Raw genomic sequence first — 18,284 nt, forward strand, 5'->3', positions numbered from 1 at the left:
TTTATTGTATCCCTGGAAAGGCCAGTGGCAGAATACCAACTCGCTTCAGTAGAAGCAACTCTGCAAGAGACCAAAGTAAGAAGGTCTGGGTAGTTATGATACTCTGACTGGGTAAAGTAACCTGAGCATTACTTTTTGCAGCTGAATTTTAAGGAATCCCCGTGCAGAGGTGAAAAATGTACTGAACTAGGAGGCAGAAGATGTAAACTTCTGTCCTGGTTCTGCCTCTGAGTAGAGGTGTAACCACAGGTACATCCCCTCCTTTCCCAGGTAGGTTCTCCAGAGGAAACTCCTAGACATGTATTCAGGTACAATGACTACTAAGATAGTGCTCCCTGGCGAAGGCCAGAAAGGAGTTGGAGGAGGAGGATAGGAAAAGGGCAGAAGCCAAGTGAAGATGTAATTTCAGAATTCCCTGCCTCAGCCTGATCCCTAGGAATCTGGGGAGTTAAATCCACCTAAGAGTGTGCCTGGAGGCCAAGCCCTGCATGTTCTACCCTTATACCAGGTAGTTCTTGGCTGTCCTGGGCTGGGGGGGGGGGGGTGGCGGGGAGCAGGGGGAGGCTGTGTAGTGGGGAACTTAAAGCATCAATCTCCTCAGGCTCTCTGTAAAAGTCAAGGGCTCTGGGGCCCACAAACCATTCTCTAGAGGCCCAAGGGCAAACTGTTAACTACCAAGCAAAATTAAATCCCTCCAGGGTGGCATCAGCAGGGTCTGTCCCAACTTCTCTTCTCTGTAACATAAAGGGATAGGAGCTGATGATCTCTTAGGTACTGTCAGTAAGTGATTATAAATTCTGTGGATCTAAGGTTACTTTTTAGCTCTTTTGGGAATACTTTTTAAATTACAGCTTCGCCATGTAGCTCAAACAAACTGAAAAAATTATAGTCTGGTAGAAAAGCCAAGATTATACCATGAACCAGCCAGATTGTTGTCTGTTAACGTGGAAAGGCACGCAAGAGGCTTTGTCTCTCCTGGCAGGTTCACAGAGGGAATGAGTGTTACACATGGGAAGGGACAGGCTAAGAAAGAGCCAAGACTCGAGCAGTTGTTAGAAGATGGCACTTTGTAAACTGGGTTGAAAGCAATTATGGAACACTGAATGAAAATTACTCAGCCTTTATGACCATTGTGGCACAGGTTCAGACCAACTGATGGTAGTGTTTTTTCTCTCTTGCCTGGGAAAGGGTAGACTCAGTCTCTTTAAGAATTAGTGGGCTGTTGGAAGATTTCACCTACCCTTCTCCTCTATCAGCACCTACTAAATGTGCCTGGAGCCGTGAGGCCCTGTTAGCCCTTGACACCCATCTTCCACTGGGAGTCCTCGCTATCCTTCTTCCATACAACCCAGGAGGATGGAAGGTGGTAAGAAAGCTTATTTGCACTTAATCCACATTCTTTCAGTCTGGGTCTCTGGGAATAGGCATATTTGTTTATCTTCTATCTTGAACTTCAGAACTAGAAATTTAATTCTTAATCAAACATATAGATTATATGACTATGGACAAATCACTTTATTAAGCTTCAGTTTTCTTACGTGTTAAAGAGGATAACATAGTCTCTATCCTATATGCTTGCTGTGAGGATTAATCGAAATATTGTCTGTATTCCACTTAGAACAATGCTTGGCCAATATTATGAGAGTCAGTACCATCATCTCAGGTAGGATGGTGTTTTGAGACCAAGGTGTAATGGGAGACATTATCTCCCACAGACGATATCTGCAAGAATAAACACAAAGGCAAAAGAACACATTTTTTTTTTCATTGAAAATTGGTAAATTATTTAACTTGACCTAACTATTCTAAGATATCTCTTTATAGATTCCAAGGTTCTTCTTCTTTTTTTTTTTAAAGATTGGCACCTGAGCTAACAACTGTTGCCAATCTTCTTCCCTCCTCCCTTCTTGTTCTCCCCAAAGCCCCCCAGTACATAGTTGTATATTCTAGTTGTGAGTGTCTCTGGTTGTGCTATGTGGGATGCCACCTCAGCATGGCCTGATGAGCGGTGCCATGTCTATGCCCAGGATCCGAACCAGCAAAACCCTGGGCAGCTGAGGCTGAGTGCACGAACTTACCCACTCAGCCATGGGGTCAGCCCTCCAAGCTTCTTCTTATTGAATATATTGTGTATCTATCCTTTGTAGAACAGCTAATCAAAATAAAATCACAAAGTAAAATAAATAGCTTACAGAAAGGACCACAGAAAGCATAAAGTCAATATATTAGTTGTTACACTAAACAGAAACAGACTGAATCCTTTTATTAAAAGATACACATGGGGTTCAGCCTAGCAGCATAATGGTTAAGTTCATGTACTCCACTTTGGTGGCCGGGGTTCACAGGTTCGGATCCTGGGCATGGACCTACACACTGCTCATGAAGCCATGCTGTGGTGGTATCTCATGTACAAAATAGAGGAAGATTGGCATGGACATTAGCTCAGGGTCAATCTCCCTCACACACAAAAAAGAAGACCCAGATGATCTGCTTTGGTTATGAAACAAAACCTAATTACAAGTTATTAACAAGTAAAAAAACCCTCAAATTGATAAAGAAAGTTTGAAAATAGAAAAATAAAGATACCAGGTACATGCAAATAAAAAGAAAGCACAAGTCACACTATTGATATCAGACAAGACAAAAAGCATAAACAAGGTAAGAGGAGACATACATGATGTTAAGAGGCACAGTTTTTGAACATGTATAACAATAAAAAGAACTGTGCTCCAAACCATATAGGAATTAACTATGCAAAGCAAAATAATTGAAATATATGAAAAGTTTGAAAAATTAAACTTGTAGTGGGAGATATTATTATGTCATTCCAGAACTGATGAATCTAGTTGTTAAAAATTACTAAGGACATAAAAGACTCAAATTACACCATTACACACACCCCCCCAATTTAACAGATATGTATATAAGGTTGCATCTAATGATTTCAGAATACATCTCTGTATTTATCACTGATTCTCAATCCTTTTGGTCTCAGGATCTCTTTATACTCAAATATTACTGTGGTCCTCAAATAGCTTTTGATTTTTTGGGTTATAACATACTGGTTATATATATAGGTATGTATTAGAACATGTGGGTTATAATATATCTATATTTACCATATTGGTAATTAAAACTGATAATTTAAAATATTCATTAATTTATTTAAAATAACAATAACTCATTAAATGCCAACAAAATAATATATTTTATAAAAAAATAACATTTTCAAAAACAAAAACTAGTAAAGAGTAACAATGTTTTGATTTTCCAAATCTTTTTAATGTCTAGCTTAGTAGAAGAAAAATGTATTCTCATATTCTGCTTCTGCAGTCAATCTCTAATATGTCATTTTTTAATTTAAGTATGTGAGGAAAATCCAGTCTCATACATATAGCCTCATATGTAATTGGGAAGAGAAGAGTGTTTTAATAGCCTTTTCAGATAATTGTGGATATTCTTCTTTAATACTACACCAAAACTTGACAGGTGGTGTGTTCTTAAATGTTAGTTGCAAAGTGGAATCTGAAACTATATCAATGAACCTTTAATACCACATTACACTAAAATTCATTGGTTTCTTGCTCACTTTGAAGGGATCTTTTACTGATGCATGGTTTTGTAACATCATGCATTGGTAATGTAGAAAATATTGGTTCATTGAGTTTACAGATTTTCCAAATGTTGACAAAACCATTTTACATTATCAGAAAACTAGATTCATTTATATCATCACCAATTTCATCAGAAGACTCTGTAAGAATTAGAAAAGATTCAAACTCAAGGTGGTTTTTCAAAATTCTACTTTCGTTTAAAAGTTGTATTTTATCTTTAGCAAGAAATAGTGTCAATTACTTTCCTGGGTGCATGTGTATATGTGTGTATACTACTATATATATACAGCACATATATACATACTAGTTCAGCTCTCAACTCAATCACACAAGTGATTTTCCTCAAGACAACCATCTTACCTTTATACGCTGCAGAAGTACTTTTTGCACATTTCGCATTTCATCACACAGGATATTAAAAAGATGTGCTCAAGGGCTAAGTTTTAATAAAATTAATATTTTTGCTGCTTCATCAGGATATTTTTTGTTTTATAGCAAGTGTGTGTCAGTGAAGAATAATGACTACCAGTATAATTCACTGTTGTGCCTTGATTTGTGCTAAACAATTTTACCCACTATTCCTTTTGCACATTAGTGCAAATGCCAACACAATGAAAAATGCAAATAATGTCTTAGTATTATTATGAAAATAGTTTTTATCAGTGGCCTCCTTGAAAGGCTCTCAGGAACTCCTGGGGATTAGAAGACCACACTTTGGAAACTGCTGATTCTATATACCACATACATCATATATAATATGTATATATATTATACACATATATTACACATGTACACATATATGTTATACATACTATTTATATCAGGTACCTTATTTCCTTTCATCCTGTTGCTCTGCCATCTCGTAGGGCACTATCATTATTTGGTCTTAGCTGGGATTCCATAGTTTCCAATTGGTATCAAGGGGAAACGAAGCATGGAGGAGGCATGCTCATTGTCTTAAGGCCCAAGCCTGGATGTCTGTAATGTAACTCAGAGTTGAAATTCTAGACAATATTGACCTTGTGAGAGAAGGGTGGAAAAAGTCACAGAAATGTGAGAGCATGCTAGAGTTATTGTCTTGTTGAGAGGAAGATACAGAGAGTGGTAAGTTTGAGAAACACGATGTTTGAGTCTAGGGTTGAGAACAATCTCTGTAAAAATAAAAACAGAATGTAATAAAGTTTATAAATAAATAAATAATTACGAAAAAAATTCTTCTCTTCTTTAGAAAGCAAGGAGGGGAAAACAAAACAAACATCTGGGAAAGAGAATATGTGAAATGAGATGCTAACAATATAATAGTAATTGCAATGAATGTAATATATTTAATGGGCTAAACTCAATTAAAAGATAGAGACCCTTACTTTGGATTGAAAATATCAAAAACCATCATTTGAAGTCCAAAAGATAGAATTTTAACACAAAAGGATATAGAAACTGAAAAGCAAAAAAGATAGAACAAGAGATAAAAGAAAAGTGTTAACCAAAAAAAGATGGAGTGTTAGCCATAGAAGTCAGTAAAAAAAATTACAAAAATGAAGAAAGAAGTCATCATATTCCAATAAAAGGAATAAAATGATGCAAGAAGATATAAGAATCATTAATATTGATATCTAATATAACCAATATATCTAATTGGATATCTATTATAAAATATAACCTCAAAGTACACACACAACAATTGTAGGGAGAAATATATGAATCAACTGTTTGTAGTTTTAGACTTTTAACACAATCCTCTTGGAATGAGGTACAAGAGAAATGGCTAGGATATAGAAGCCTTGAACAATGCAATTAATAAGCTCAAGTTATTAGTTATACATAGAACTTTGAGCAACACTGAAAACACATTTTCGTGCACTCATAGAATATTTACAAAGCTTAACTATGTATAAAGGAAGCCTCAATATACCCCAAGGAATCAGTAATGATGATAAAATGAGCATAACTAATAGTTAAGTGCTTAGAATGTGTGAAGTACAGTTCTAAGTAATTTGAATCCTCAGAAAAACCTATGAAACAGGTCTGTTATTATTTCCATTTTACAATTGAAGACACTAAGGCACACAAAAGCTAAGTAACTTGTCCAATTCACTCAACTGTGCAATTGTTCTTAACCATTACGTCATACTAATAATATTATGCTAATGAATTTGATAATCTGGATGAAATGAAGACATTTCTAGAAAAAATAAAAATGCCAAAATTGGTACAAGAAGAAATAGAGTACATGAGCAAACTGGTAGATATTAAAGAAATATAAATGATAAGAGTGTCATACAGCCTATAGTTTTCCACTATTAATAAATAACCCTTGGGTTAAAAATAAAATCATAAGGGTAATTGAAAAATATTTAGAACTAAAGAAAAATTTAAAAACTATATGTCAAAATTTGTGGGATATAGCTAAAGTAACGACTATAGGGAAATGTATAGCTTTAAAATATTTATTAAGAAACAAGAAGGGTTGGAAACCAATGTGCTAACCATTCAACTTAAAAATTTCAAAAAGGACAAAGAGAGCAAAGAAGGAAGAGTACAGAAAGAAAAAAATGTGTAACAGTTAGAATTTGATTGGGAAAGCAGTGCGACTAAATGACAGGAGATAAGATCTTACAAAATTGTGGAAGAAGCCGTGGGAATAAAGCTCTAAAAGGGTCAGAGAGAAGTCTAACCAGGGACCACAGAGAGGAGCTGGCAAAGTCTATGGAATGCTGTCTGGTGGTGGGCATTGTCGTGAGGATTAAACGAGTTATAATACGTAAAAAATGCTTAGGATGGGACCTGGCACATAAAAACTATAATATGTGTTATTCTTATTCTATATATAATAGCAATAATCAGTCAGAAATAGATGGGGAAAATATGCTATTGAAACAACTCCATTATAACCAAGATTAGAAAATACCTAGAAATAAATTTACTAAGAAAGGTACTTATAAGTAACACAATAAAATTTTACTGAAGAACACAAATGATGATTTAAACTAGGTATCAGCAAACTTTTTCTATAAGGGTCCAAATAGTAAATATTTTGGGCTTTCTGGCACATATGGTCTACCTAGCAACTGTTCAACTCTGCCACAGCTCAACTGCATGAAAGCAGCCATAGACAATAAAATGAATGAATAGGCATGCCCAGATTTGGCCAATGGTCTGTAGTTTGCTGACCCCTGATTTAAAAAAATGGAATGACACACCATACTCTTGGGTGAAAAAAGCTAACACATACAAATATCAATTTCTCCAAAATAATGAATAAAAAGAGATATTCTGAAAAGATAATTGCACAGGAATAGCTAAAAAAAGATTAGTGCAACTGAAGAGAAAGCCGATAAGTAGTTTTTCCTTCTCTTTCTTCCTTCCCTTCCCCTCCCCAACCATTTAGGAGAAAAACAAGATCAAATCCCTCTGTACTCATACAAATGTAATTTTCAAAATTAATTAAAACCAAGATAGAAAACCTAGAAGCCATAAAAAGAAAGGCTGATTTTTTTGACTACATAACAAGAATGTTGGCGTAGCAAGAGATACCATAAGCAAGATAAAAGGTAAACAAGAGTGAGAATAACTTATCTGCAATGCATGTGAGAGAAACAATATTTAAATATACAAAGTTCTTTCTTATCAATACAAAAAAGACAAAATGCAATAAAAAACTGGGAAAAAATTCAGAGAAATGTAAATTCAAAGGGATCATAAAAGTATGAACATATGCTCTGTCTCCATATTAGGAACATCTCTTCTATCAGATTGGTAACACAAGGATGTAAGTTGCAGCACTCTTTGTGATAGAGGGAAAAAAAGAAACAGAGCAAACACTTATCAATCTGAGAATGGCTGAATATATTGTGCTACATACAGACCATAAGCAGTACATGGAAATTAAAAAGAATGAGTTACAGTTTCTGGTCTAACTGGAGAGATTTCTAAATGTACAGAGAAAAGCAAGATGTATAATGTTTATAATATGGTCTCCTCTTTTTATAAGCAATGAGCCTCCCAAAATCTTACATGTATAAGTGTGTATATTTATATATAAGTGATACGAGCACAAAAAACTAAAGAACATTGATTACTTAGAGAGATGGAGGTGCAGAGGGAGTGGAAGGAAGCAAGGCGCATGCGCGCACACACAGTTCGTAAGGAAAAAAGTCTTCATAATTTTAAAAATCTCACTTCTGTAAAATTTTATTTATATATCCAGAGGTGGCATTAAAAATATTTAACAACCAGTATGGCACAGGTACAGACCAATCAGAAAAGATGCTGGCTGGTACATTGTAGGGGGGTGTTCACTGAATATTGGCCCTGTTATTTCCCTACATGCTTGTGCCTTTATTTCTGTGGGACAGATTCCTAGGAGTTGAATTGCTGGGTCAAAGGGTATGCGTACTTCTAATTTTAAAAGAAACTGCCAGATTGCTGTCCAAAAAAAGACTGTAGCAATTCACATTTCTTCCAGCAATGTGTAAGAGTACTTTTTCCCCACATCCCAACAGCAGTGGAGAACATATCAATCACTGAGCAGCGAAGTAGTCTAAGATAGGCAAGTATTCTGTCTCTCAGCTGGAGGCCTCAGCTGTTGAAAAGAGTGAAAGGAGCTTGTGGTTTTAAGGAAGGTCTCTGACATGCTAATCTTAAACTCCGAATACTATGTGCTCTAGGTAGAATGTCTACCAGCTGCTCCTGCCTTCCCCCATGTTAATCCCCATCAGCTCCAATTTAGGCTTTGTCCCTTCTTCCTAGGCTGAGGTGATAATTTTATTACAGCGGATGTTCCTATCTTTGAGATATGTGGTGCATTTAAAGCTTTTATCCTAAACCCAGAGGATCTGGTTCCCTCAGCAAATGGACACCATAATAACTTACTACTATTTTTAATAAACCAAAGTTCAAATCAGAAAACTCTAATGACAAGGGCGTTGCTGTGGGTAATGCAGGCTCATGGTCTCTTATAAACTTGTGTAGAAATAGTAAAGAAGTGAATAGTTTCTCCTTCTGGGATATAAGCATTTGTAAGTCTTTGGTTAGGGTGTTTGGCCCATTGAGTGTACAGAATGCTTGAAGGTAGAGAGGGACAGGGAAGAGGTAAATATGATTAAATTTTCAGCATGGTTGATGGGATGGATAATGATATTATTTATAAAGAATAATGAAGTGGTTTTTTTAAGGGAAATAAAATTCAGTTTTGAACACTGGGTTTTATTTAACAACAAAATTTATTGAGTGCCCACTATATTCCAGGTACTCAGGATACAGAGATAAATGACAGTAGTCCTAAGTAGTCCTAAGCCCTGAAGACACTGTCAGTCTGGAGCTAAAAATGGACAATTAAAGTCTGTTGTGTACATTTTAGTTAAAATGTAAACTCCAGGATACTATAGAAGAACAGAAAAAAGATACCTAGTTCTAACTAAGGGGTCCTGGGAGTCTTGCTGGTAATGGTGATACCTGAGTTTACACTGGAAATATTGTTAGTCCAGTCAGATTGTAAGGAAAGGGCTTCCTGGATGGAAGGAAAGCATGCTTAAAGGCACAAAGGCAGGGCGAGTGGAACAGATGTAGGAAAAGACAAGTGGTTAGGTATAACTGGAATGTGAGTGAACATGGGGCAGCAGCAAGAAACAGGTTGAAAAGCAGGATCATGAAAGGTCTTCTGAGCCATGCTGAGGAATTTAGATTTTACTCTGTAGTTGAGGCAGTGAATTATTGATAAAGCAGGTGAGTGATGAACAAATTTGTATTCAAAATAGATCATGGACCTTTTTAGGTAAGGTAGATTTGAGAAGGAGAGGTGGTAGGACTGGAAACAGGAGACCCCATCAGAAGGGGCTGTGAGCAACTCAGCAAGATCCACTAAGATCCTAAGGCAGGGTAGAGGTAGCTACCAGGCCGCAGGGACACTGGGTGATGCTCCTCCTTGTGCCAGGTGTCCTTATGACACCTCTAGTTCTGCCAGACTGTCCATTGTAGTGTTCACTCTCCGTTCTTCCCTTCTCATCTCCCCTCATGATTGTATCTAGCAAAGCTTATCTTTGTTAGATATTGGGGTAAGCACTCAACTTGGTATTGAATGATGAATAAGTCACAGGCTCATTTTAAGAGGACCACCCTTAATTCTAAGTAAGTTACTTAGTTAAAAGGATAAATTTTGGTACCTCAGAGAGGGTGTCATTTACACTTCATAGCCAGCCACTTGCTCTGCCTGCTTGTGTAGCCCTGTATAGCATACAGCGTGGTCACAGGTGAACAAGTGAGATTTTTCTCCCCACCTTTGACAGGGTCTCTGTATCAGTTTCTTTGGTTACAGAAACCAAAAGCAACTCTGGCTAATTTAAACAAAAGTTAAGAAGCTGGGGGTGAGGCAGGGTGAATTTCTTGGAAAGGTCCATGAGATTTCACAGAAATCAAAGGAAAAAAGTAATCAACCAGGTTGGGGAAGTAAGTGGCTCCAGGGATCTTTGAGTCAGGAACTGATAAACTGTTGCCCTGGGATAGTGCCCTGGAGGGGACTTGGCTTCAATTTAGAGATGCCATAGGGAAAGCACTTGATTGCTTAACGTACACATCTCCTGGTGAGGACAGGATGAGGATGAAGGGGTGCCACGGTTCAATCCCTAGGGAAGTAGAGTCTGTCACCAGAAGAACAGGAAAGGAATGCTGGGTAGGCAAATACAACAGATACTACCCCATTGTCTTGCTAATTTGTAAACTGAAGGGACTAGGAGACTCTAAGCCTTCTTCTTCCTCTAAACTTTGGAGTTTATGAGTCGTATATGGCTAAGTACCCGTGTATGCTTTCACAAGTCAATGGATACCCCTTATCAATTCTTCCCTTAGTCAGTGAGGCGATTTCAGTTTTAGATACTAGGCCAGATGGGGTCTGAATAGAACTACCAGTGTTTGTCTGCTGGATATTTCTGACTGGCTCATAGCAATGGAAAGGTTAGTGTTTAAAGAATACAGCTATAAAGGAAATCTTTTTAAAGGTGAAAGAAAGGTACAAGTTTCATAGCTTCCCTGCAGCAGAAGTTTATTCCAAGAAGTTAGCTTTCTTTAAAGTATATGGAATCTTTAGTTTTTGGGATTTCTACTTTCGTTTGCATTTCAAGACCAAGAATGTACACTCAAAAGGTTGTTAAATATACAGCTTTTCCATCTCTGACCAGACAAAATGTTGACCAAAAAGTTAATTACAGCAGAAGCTGCTTATTTAGTCCATGTGTTAGTGGTATGGCAACTGCCATAAGGGTATTTCCAGTGACCCTCTAACAGTGCTCTTCATGGACTCCAGGCAGCCAGGGTCTCTGGCTTGCTGAGGCTCTGGCAGCAGCCTTCACTTGCCTTTTACAGTAGTAACAGATGCCTGGCACCAAATGATGTTTGCCACCATAAGTTTCTTTCTACTCAAGACCGTAAGATGCTTTCTGGCTCTGTTCTGGCTTCATTGTGCAACCTTTCTTTCGTCATCAGAAACGGGCAGAATCCTAGTGATTTGAGTTATGGCTTTGATTTGGGAAGTAAATTTCAAGGAAAAATGGAGTGTGTGCCTTTGACTTCTAACTTTTCTTTTTACTTGTATGTGACTCAAAATGAAATTACAGCCTTCTATTATTTTACCCTTTAATGATTTTTGACCTGCTTCTAACAAATAGGAAAACTAACTAACCAGCATGAGAAAACCAGTGTCAGCATTAGAAAACCATGTGTAAGAGCAAATGGAAAAGCAACATCCACGACTCATAAAAATTAATGCCAGGGTGTGGCACACAGCTGCCCAACTGACGAGAAGAAAGCTATATTGTGAATTGCTGGGAAATTAACTATTGTAAGAAGAGAAGCCGAGTAATAGTGATTTGAGCTGGTAACACCAGTGAGGAGGATGGCAGGGAGGGAGAGAACTATTTAAGCATTTGCCTGAGAGTCAGTGGCTTTCTTTGATATATAGATATTTTTCACCACAGAGATAACCATTCATTGCTGACTGCAGTGGTTATGACAATAGCTGCTGGAGAGAGAGGAAAACTAGAGTATTCTAAGGAAAAGAAGATTTAGATTTGAGACATCTTGAAGTGTTCTAAGAAGATCTCATTATAGACACTTGGACAGGAAATTAGACTTTTATTCAATTATGAACACTGGACACAAATAAGTCAAAGGTGAAAAAAAGCGAAACAAGCAAAGGTGAAAGAAAGCTGCTTCTCAGACATAGTATATGCCACTTGTGCTCATATTCATTGGCCAAACAAGTCATTTGGCGAAGCAAACCATCAGTGGAGAAGGGAATATGCTCCTCCTACCAGGAGGGTTGGTAAAGAGACATAGCAAGTATTTTGAACAAATAATTCAATCTCTACAATATTACTGATACAGTTTCTTTAATTATCATAGATTTTCAGTTTATTATTTTTTTCCAGCTTTAGTGAGATATAATCGACATAAACATATTGCACACTATAACACTGTGTAAGTTTAAGGTGTACAATGTGATGATTTCATATGTGTATATATTGTGAAATGTTTACCACAATAAGGTTAGTTAACTCACCCTTTACCTCACATAATTACTGTTTTGTTGTTGTTGTTATGGTGAGAAAATGAAAACTCTGCTCTCATAGCAACTTTCGAGGACACAATACAGTACTGTTAACTATAATCACCATGCTTAGTGCTCCAGAACTTATCCATCTTACAACTTCAAGTTTGTACCCTTTGACAAAGATCTCCCCTTTTCCCCCACCCCTCAGCCCCCAGAAATACCATTCTACTCTCTGCTTCTATGAGTTCAAAGCTTTTAGATTCCATATATGGGTGAGATCATACAGTATTTGTCTTTCTCTGTCTGACTTATTTCAATTAAATAAATGAGAGATGACCCTCAAGGTCCATTCATGTTATTGTATGGTAGCATTTCCTACTTTTTAACAGCTGAATAATACTCCATTGTGTGTCTGTGTGTGTGTGTGTGTGCGTATATACATACCATATCTTCTTTATCCATCCATTGATAGACATTTAGGTTTCTTTTTTTTTTTTTTTTGAGGTAACGCTGGTTTATATCATCATATGAACTTTAGGTGCACATTATTACATTTCAACTTCTGTATAGACTACATTGTGTTCAAAAGTCTAGTTGCCATCTATATCCATATAAATGTGCCCCTTTACCCTTTTCATCCTCCCCCACCCTCATTCCACGTCTTGGCTATTCTGCATAATGCTGCAATGAACATGAGAGTGCAAATATCTCTTTAAGATCTTGCTTTCATTTTATTGGACATACCCAGAAGTGGAATTGCCAGATTAATGGTAACTCTACTTCTAATTTTTTGAGGAAGCTCAATACTGTTTCCATAGTAGCCGTACTAATTGACATTTTCACCTACAGTGCTCCAGGGTTTCCTTTTTTCCACATCTTGCCAGCATTTGCTATCTCTGGTCTTTTTGATAACAGCCATTCTAATATGTCTGAGGTGATATCTCACTATGGTTTTAATTTGCATTTCCTTGATTATTAGTGATATTGAGCAGTTGTTGTCAATCATGTACTTGTTGGCTATTTGTAGACCTCCTTGGAGAAATGTCCATTCAAGTCTTCTGCCCACTTTCTAATCTGATTATTTTTTTGCTATTGAGTCATATAAATTCCTTATACATTTTGAATATTAACCCTTTATCAGCTATATGGTTTGTAAATATTTTCTCTCATTCCATAGGTTGCCTTTTCATTCTGTTAATTGTTTCCTTCACTGTACAGAAGCTTTTTAGTTTGCTATAGTCTCACTTGTTGATTTTTACTTTTGTTGCTTGTGATTTTGGTGTCAAATCCAAAAAAATCATTGCCAAGAACAACATCAAGGAGTTTTTCCCTAGATTTTCTTCTAGAAGTTTTATAGTTTTGGGTCTTATGTTTAAGTCCTTAATCTATTTTGAGTTAATTTTTGTGAGCAGTGTAAGATAGGGGTCCAATTTCATTCTTTTGCACAAAAATATCCAGTTTTCACAACACCATTTATTGAAGAGGCTATCATTTCCCCATTGAGTATTCTTGGCTCTCTTGTCAAATATTAGTTGACCATATGCGCGTAGGTTTATTTCTGGGCTCTCCATTCTATTCCATTGGTCTATGTGTCTGTTTTTATGCTAGTACCATACTGCTTTGATCACTTTAACTTTGTAAAATAGTTTAAAATCAAAAAGCGTGGTATCTCCAGCTTTATTTTTCTTTCTCAAGATTGCTTTGGCTACTCAGGGTCTTTTGTGGTTTCACACGAATCTTAGGATTGCTTTTTCAATTTCTGCAAAAAATGCCATTGGAATTTTGATAGGGATTGCATTGAATATACAGATGGCTCTGGGTAGTATGGATACTTTACCTGATCCATGAACATGGGACATCTTTCCATTTGTTTGTATCTGCTTCAATTTCTTTCATCAGTCTTACAGTTTTCAGTACATAGATGATTTATATTTCGTTAGTTAAATTTGTTCTAAATATTTTATTATTTTAATGCTATTAAAAATGTGAGTTTTCTTTGTATCTTTTTCAAATAGTTCAGTGTTAGTGTATAAAAATACAACTGATTTTTGTAAGTTGATTTTGTATTCTCAAACTTTACTGAATTTGATTACTAGTTCTAACAGTTTTTTGGTGCAGTCTTTAGGATTTTCTATATACAAGATCATGTCATCAACAGACACAATTTTACTTCTTCCTTTCTGGTTTGGATGACTTCTCTTTCTTTTCTTGCCTAATTTTGCTGGCTAGGACTTACAGTACTATGTTGAATAGGAATGGTGAGAGTGGGCACCCTTCTCTTGTTACTGATCTTAGGGGGAAAGCTTTCAACTTTTCACCATTAAGTATGATGTGAGCTGTGGGCTTGTCACATATGACCATTATTATGTTGAAGTATATTCTTTATATACCCAATTTGCTGAGAGTTTTTCATAAAAGAATTTTGAATTTTGTCAAACGCTTTTTCTGCATCTATTGAGAATATCATATGATTTCATTATTTTATTTTATTAATGTGGTCTATCACATGCATTGTTTTGTATATATTGAACCATCTTTGCATCCCAGGGACAAATGTCACTAGTCCGTGGCATACTATCCTTTTAATGTGCTGTTGAATTTGGTTTGCTAGCCTTTTGTTGAGAATTTTTGTATCTATATTTGACAGAGATATTGGCCTGTAGTTTTCTTTTCTTGTAGTATCCTGATCTGGCTTTGGTATCAGGGTAGTTCTGGGTTGTAAAATTTGTTTATGAGTGTCCCCTGCTCTTCGATTTTTTGGAAGAGTTTGAGAAGAATTAGCATTAATTCTCCTTTCAATGTTTTGTAGAATTTACCCGTGAAGCATCTGATCCTGGGCTTTTCTTTGTTGGGAGACTTTTTTTTTTAAAGATTGGCACCTGAGCTAACAACTGTCGCCAATCTTCTTCTCTCTTTTTTTTTTAATCTGCTTTTTCTCCCCAAATCCCCCAAGTACATAGTTGTATATTTTAGTTGTGGGTCCTTCTAGTTGTGGTATGTGGGACGCCGCCTCAACATGGCCTAATGAGTGGTGCCATGTCCGCACCCAGGATCCAAACTGGCAAAACCCTGGGCGGCCGAAGCGGAGTGCACGAACTTAACCACTCGGCCACAGGGCCGGCCCCTGTTGGGAGATTTTTGATTACTGATTCAGCCTCCTTACTTTTTTATTGGTCTGTTTAGATTTTTTATTTCTTCATGATACAGACTTGGTGGTGGTGTATGTCTTAAGGAACTTATCTTCATGTCTAATTGTTTATCTTTGTAGGGGGCAGAGGCTAGGGTCTCCTACTTTGCCATCTTGGTTATGTATGTTTCTAGCAAACTCTTCACTTTGTCCAAATTTTCAAATTAATTGAAATAAAGATTTTCATATCATTCTCCTATTTTGTCTTAAATCTCAGCTATATATCTACTATATCCTCTTTTCCCCTAGCTTTTCTGATTTATGACTTCTCTTTTTTCCATGATTAATTTTTCATACTATCTTTTCAAACTAAAGTACTTTGTGGTTCCTATCTATGGCACTTCTGATTTATATTGTACAAATGTTTGCCCTTATCTTTATTGTTTATGCCCACTCTATTTTCCTTGGGCTTATTTATTATACTTTTTCTAATCCCTAAAGTTAATATTTAGCTAATTTTAGTTAATTTTCACTTTCTTTGATATAAGCATTTAGTATTATATTTCCCTTATTTGCTGAATGTAGTAGTTTCACCATCATTCAGTTGTAAATATTTTAAAATTTCCATTTTGACTTCTTTGAAACTTGGGTTTGGAAATATATTTTTGAAATTTCTGAACAGATTATCATTTTTATTAATGTCTTCTAACAATTGCATTGTGGTGGAGATTATTGTATGTACAATATTTAATTTTTTGATATTTGTGGACTCGCTTTATGGTCTGATACAAGGTCAATTTTTGGCAAGAAGAGCGGACATTGTATAACTGCTAACTTTGATATTTTAAATATGTACATTTATTGAACATTGTTAATTATGCTCTTCAAATATTCTATATCCTTAATAATTTCCTGTCTGCTTATCTATCATTTTTGATAGAAATAGATTTAAATCACTCACTGTGAATCTGGATTTGTGATTTTCTCCTTGTAACTGTCCTTTTTAAAAATATGCTTTGAGTCGGGGCTGGCCCCGTGGCCGAGTGGTTAAGTTCGCGCGCTCCGCTGCAGGCAGCCCAGTGTTTCGTTGGTTCGAATCCTGGGCGCGGACGTGACACTGCTCGTCGAACCACGCTGAGGCAGCGTCCCACATACCACAACTAGAAGGACCCACAACGAGGAATATACAACTATGTACTGGGGGGCTTTGGGGAGAAAAAGGAAAAAATAAAATCTTTAAAAAAAATATATACTTTGAGTCTACATCATAACTTGTGTATAAATTTAGGATTGTTATGGCTCCTTGGTGAATTTTTCTTTTTGTCATTAGGTAGTGACTCTCCCGCTCTAATAATGTTCTTTGACTTAAAATGTATTTTGCCTAATATTAATATAGTTACTCCAGCTTTATTTTACTTAACACTATGTAGTATATATCTTCCCATCCTTTTATTTCCAGGCAGGGGGCAGAGCAAATACAAAGGCCGTGAAGCTTAAAGGAAGAGGGCATATTAGAGGAACTAGAAGCAGCCAGAGAGCAGAAAACACCTTGATGCTGATTGGCAGGAAGTTGGTCTACCTGATACACATCTGTAACCATTTTGTCACTTTCAGATTGATTGAAATATCTCCTTTGCTGCCTTTACCTCTTTTGCTTCCTTTTTTCCCTATCATAATCAAGAATATTTCCTAGCTTTTCCGGATCACATAGGATTGACTCTAAGTACTCATTTACACTTAGATTTAAAATATGAGTCTAAAACATTTTTATGTACCCAGACAAAATATAAAGGAAAAATTTCTTATTCAAGATTCAGAACTATTAAACCTTTTGAGCATCTTTTGTGTGGATATGATTGGGTTTAGGCATATATAATTTTCTTTTAAACAAATATTCCCATATTAAATAAAGTATTGAAAGATAGCTTTTAGAAATAAATTTCTGTGTGTTTCTCAGTAGAACCAATGTTATGGGTCAAGCTAAAAGAAAGGAATGGCAGCTCAAATTATGGGGAGGTAAAGCCTTCACTTCTGAATGCTCACCTAGGAGATGACACCTTCTTCCTACTTTTCCTAATAAATTATCAAAATTAAAGTCATAGACATGGTGGCTACTTGCAGCCTCATAACAACCTTTCCAGAGGAAACTCAGCTGGTGTCAGGTAATTGTCATTTGAATCTAATACTTTTTGTCCATCTTGCCAAGTCATTTTGATGTGTCCTACTTGGTGAAAGCAGAATCATAAATACTTTTGCCATCCCTCACTGCTGCAAATCACTGAAGCGGGATCTCTTTGCCTGTGTTTATCTAGCAACCAAAGTTGTGTTGATAGTGTGAAGGTTGCCCCATGTGAACCCATCAATCATCGGGCAGGACCTCTCAGCCTCACCATTAAGACTGAGATCCAGTAACCATCTTAAACTCTTCCCTGGATCTATGAGAGTTCATGTAAAGGAAAACAGAGAAGGCCATCCCAGACACATACACAACTATATGAAAACCAAGCCCATTCCCTACTATGCTCATCTAGCAAGGGCAATAGGTCAGTAAAAATATTTCTAAAAATTTTAAACTATAACATTGTTTATCAATATTGTTTCATGATCATCTATATAATAATAGGTATCCTCTAGATAGATTGCACTGTGGAAACTGTTGTGTTTATCTCAGATTAAATAATTCTAATCTGTATCCTATTTCCTCTTACTAGAGAGGACTTGTGCTTATCATTTAAATATATTACATGCTTGCTCAAATGCCATTTAAATCACGTTATTCTCTTCCTTAAGACCTTTTAGGGGTTCTCATAACTTACAGGATGCAGGATGAGGTCTGAATTTCTTAGCATCGCTTCAAGGCTCTTTATCTTACTTCTTTATGAATATTGCTTCTATTTTCTCCTTTTTAGGGTACTCCTCCTTCCACTTTTTCCATTTTCCACCCTTGTAAGCCTTCATACTTGACCTATTTATCACTTGTTTGTAGCGGTATACAGCAAAT

General features: G+C 36.4%; 1 long non-coding RNA gene across 1 annotated transcript; it reads right to left on the reverse strand.

Annotated features, from left to right (window-relative positions):
- Window positions 1–1,498: 1,498 nt before the first annotated feature.
- Window positions 1,499–16,317, reverse strand: LOC139081607 (uncharacterized). The gene is made up of 3 exons (XR_011536745.1): window positions 16,245–16,317; window positions 4,443–4,633; window positions 1,499–1,722 (listed from the first exon to the last, which is right to left on the reverse strand). It is a non-coding gene; the product is annotated as an uncharacterized lncRNA (long non-coding RNA).
- Between the last annotated feature and the right edge of the window lie 1,967 nt (window positions 16,318–18,284).

The sequence above is a fragment of the Equus przewalskii genome, unplaced genomic scaffold (assembly GCF_037783145.1).
Source record: "Equus przewalskii isolate Varuska unplaced genomic scaffold, EquPr2 ChrUn-13, whole genome shotgun sequence".
Classification (NCBI taxonomy): domain Eukaryota; kingdom Metazoa; phylum Chordata; class Mammalia; order Perissodactyla; family Equidae; genus Equus; species Equus przewalskii.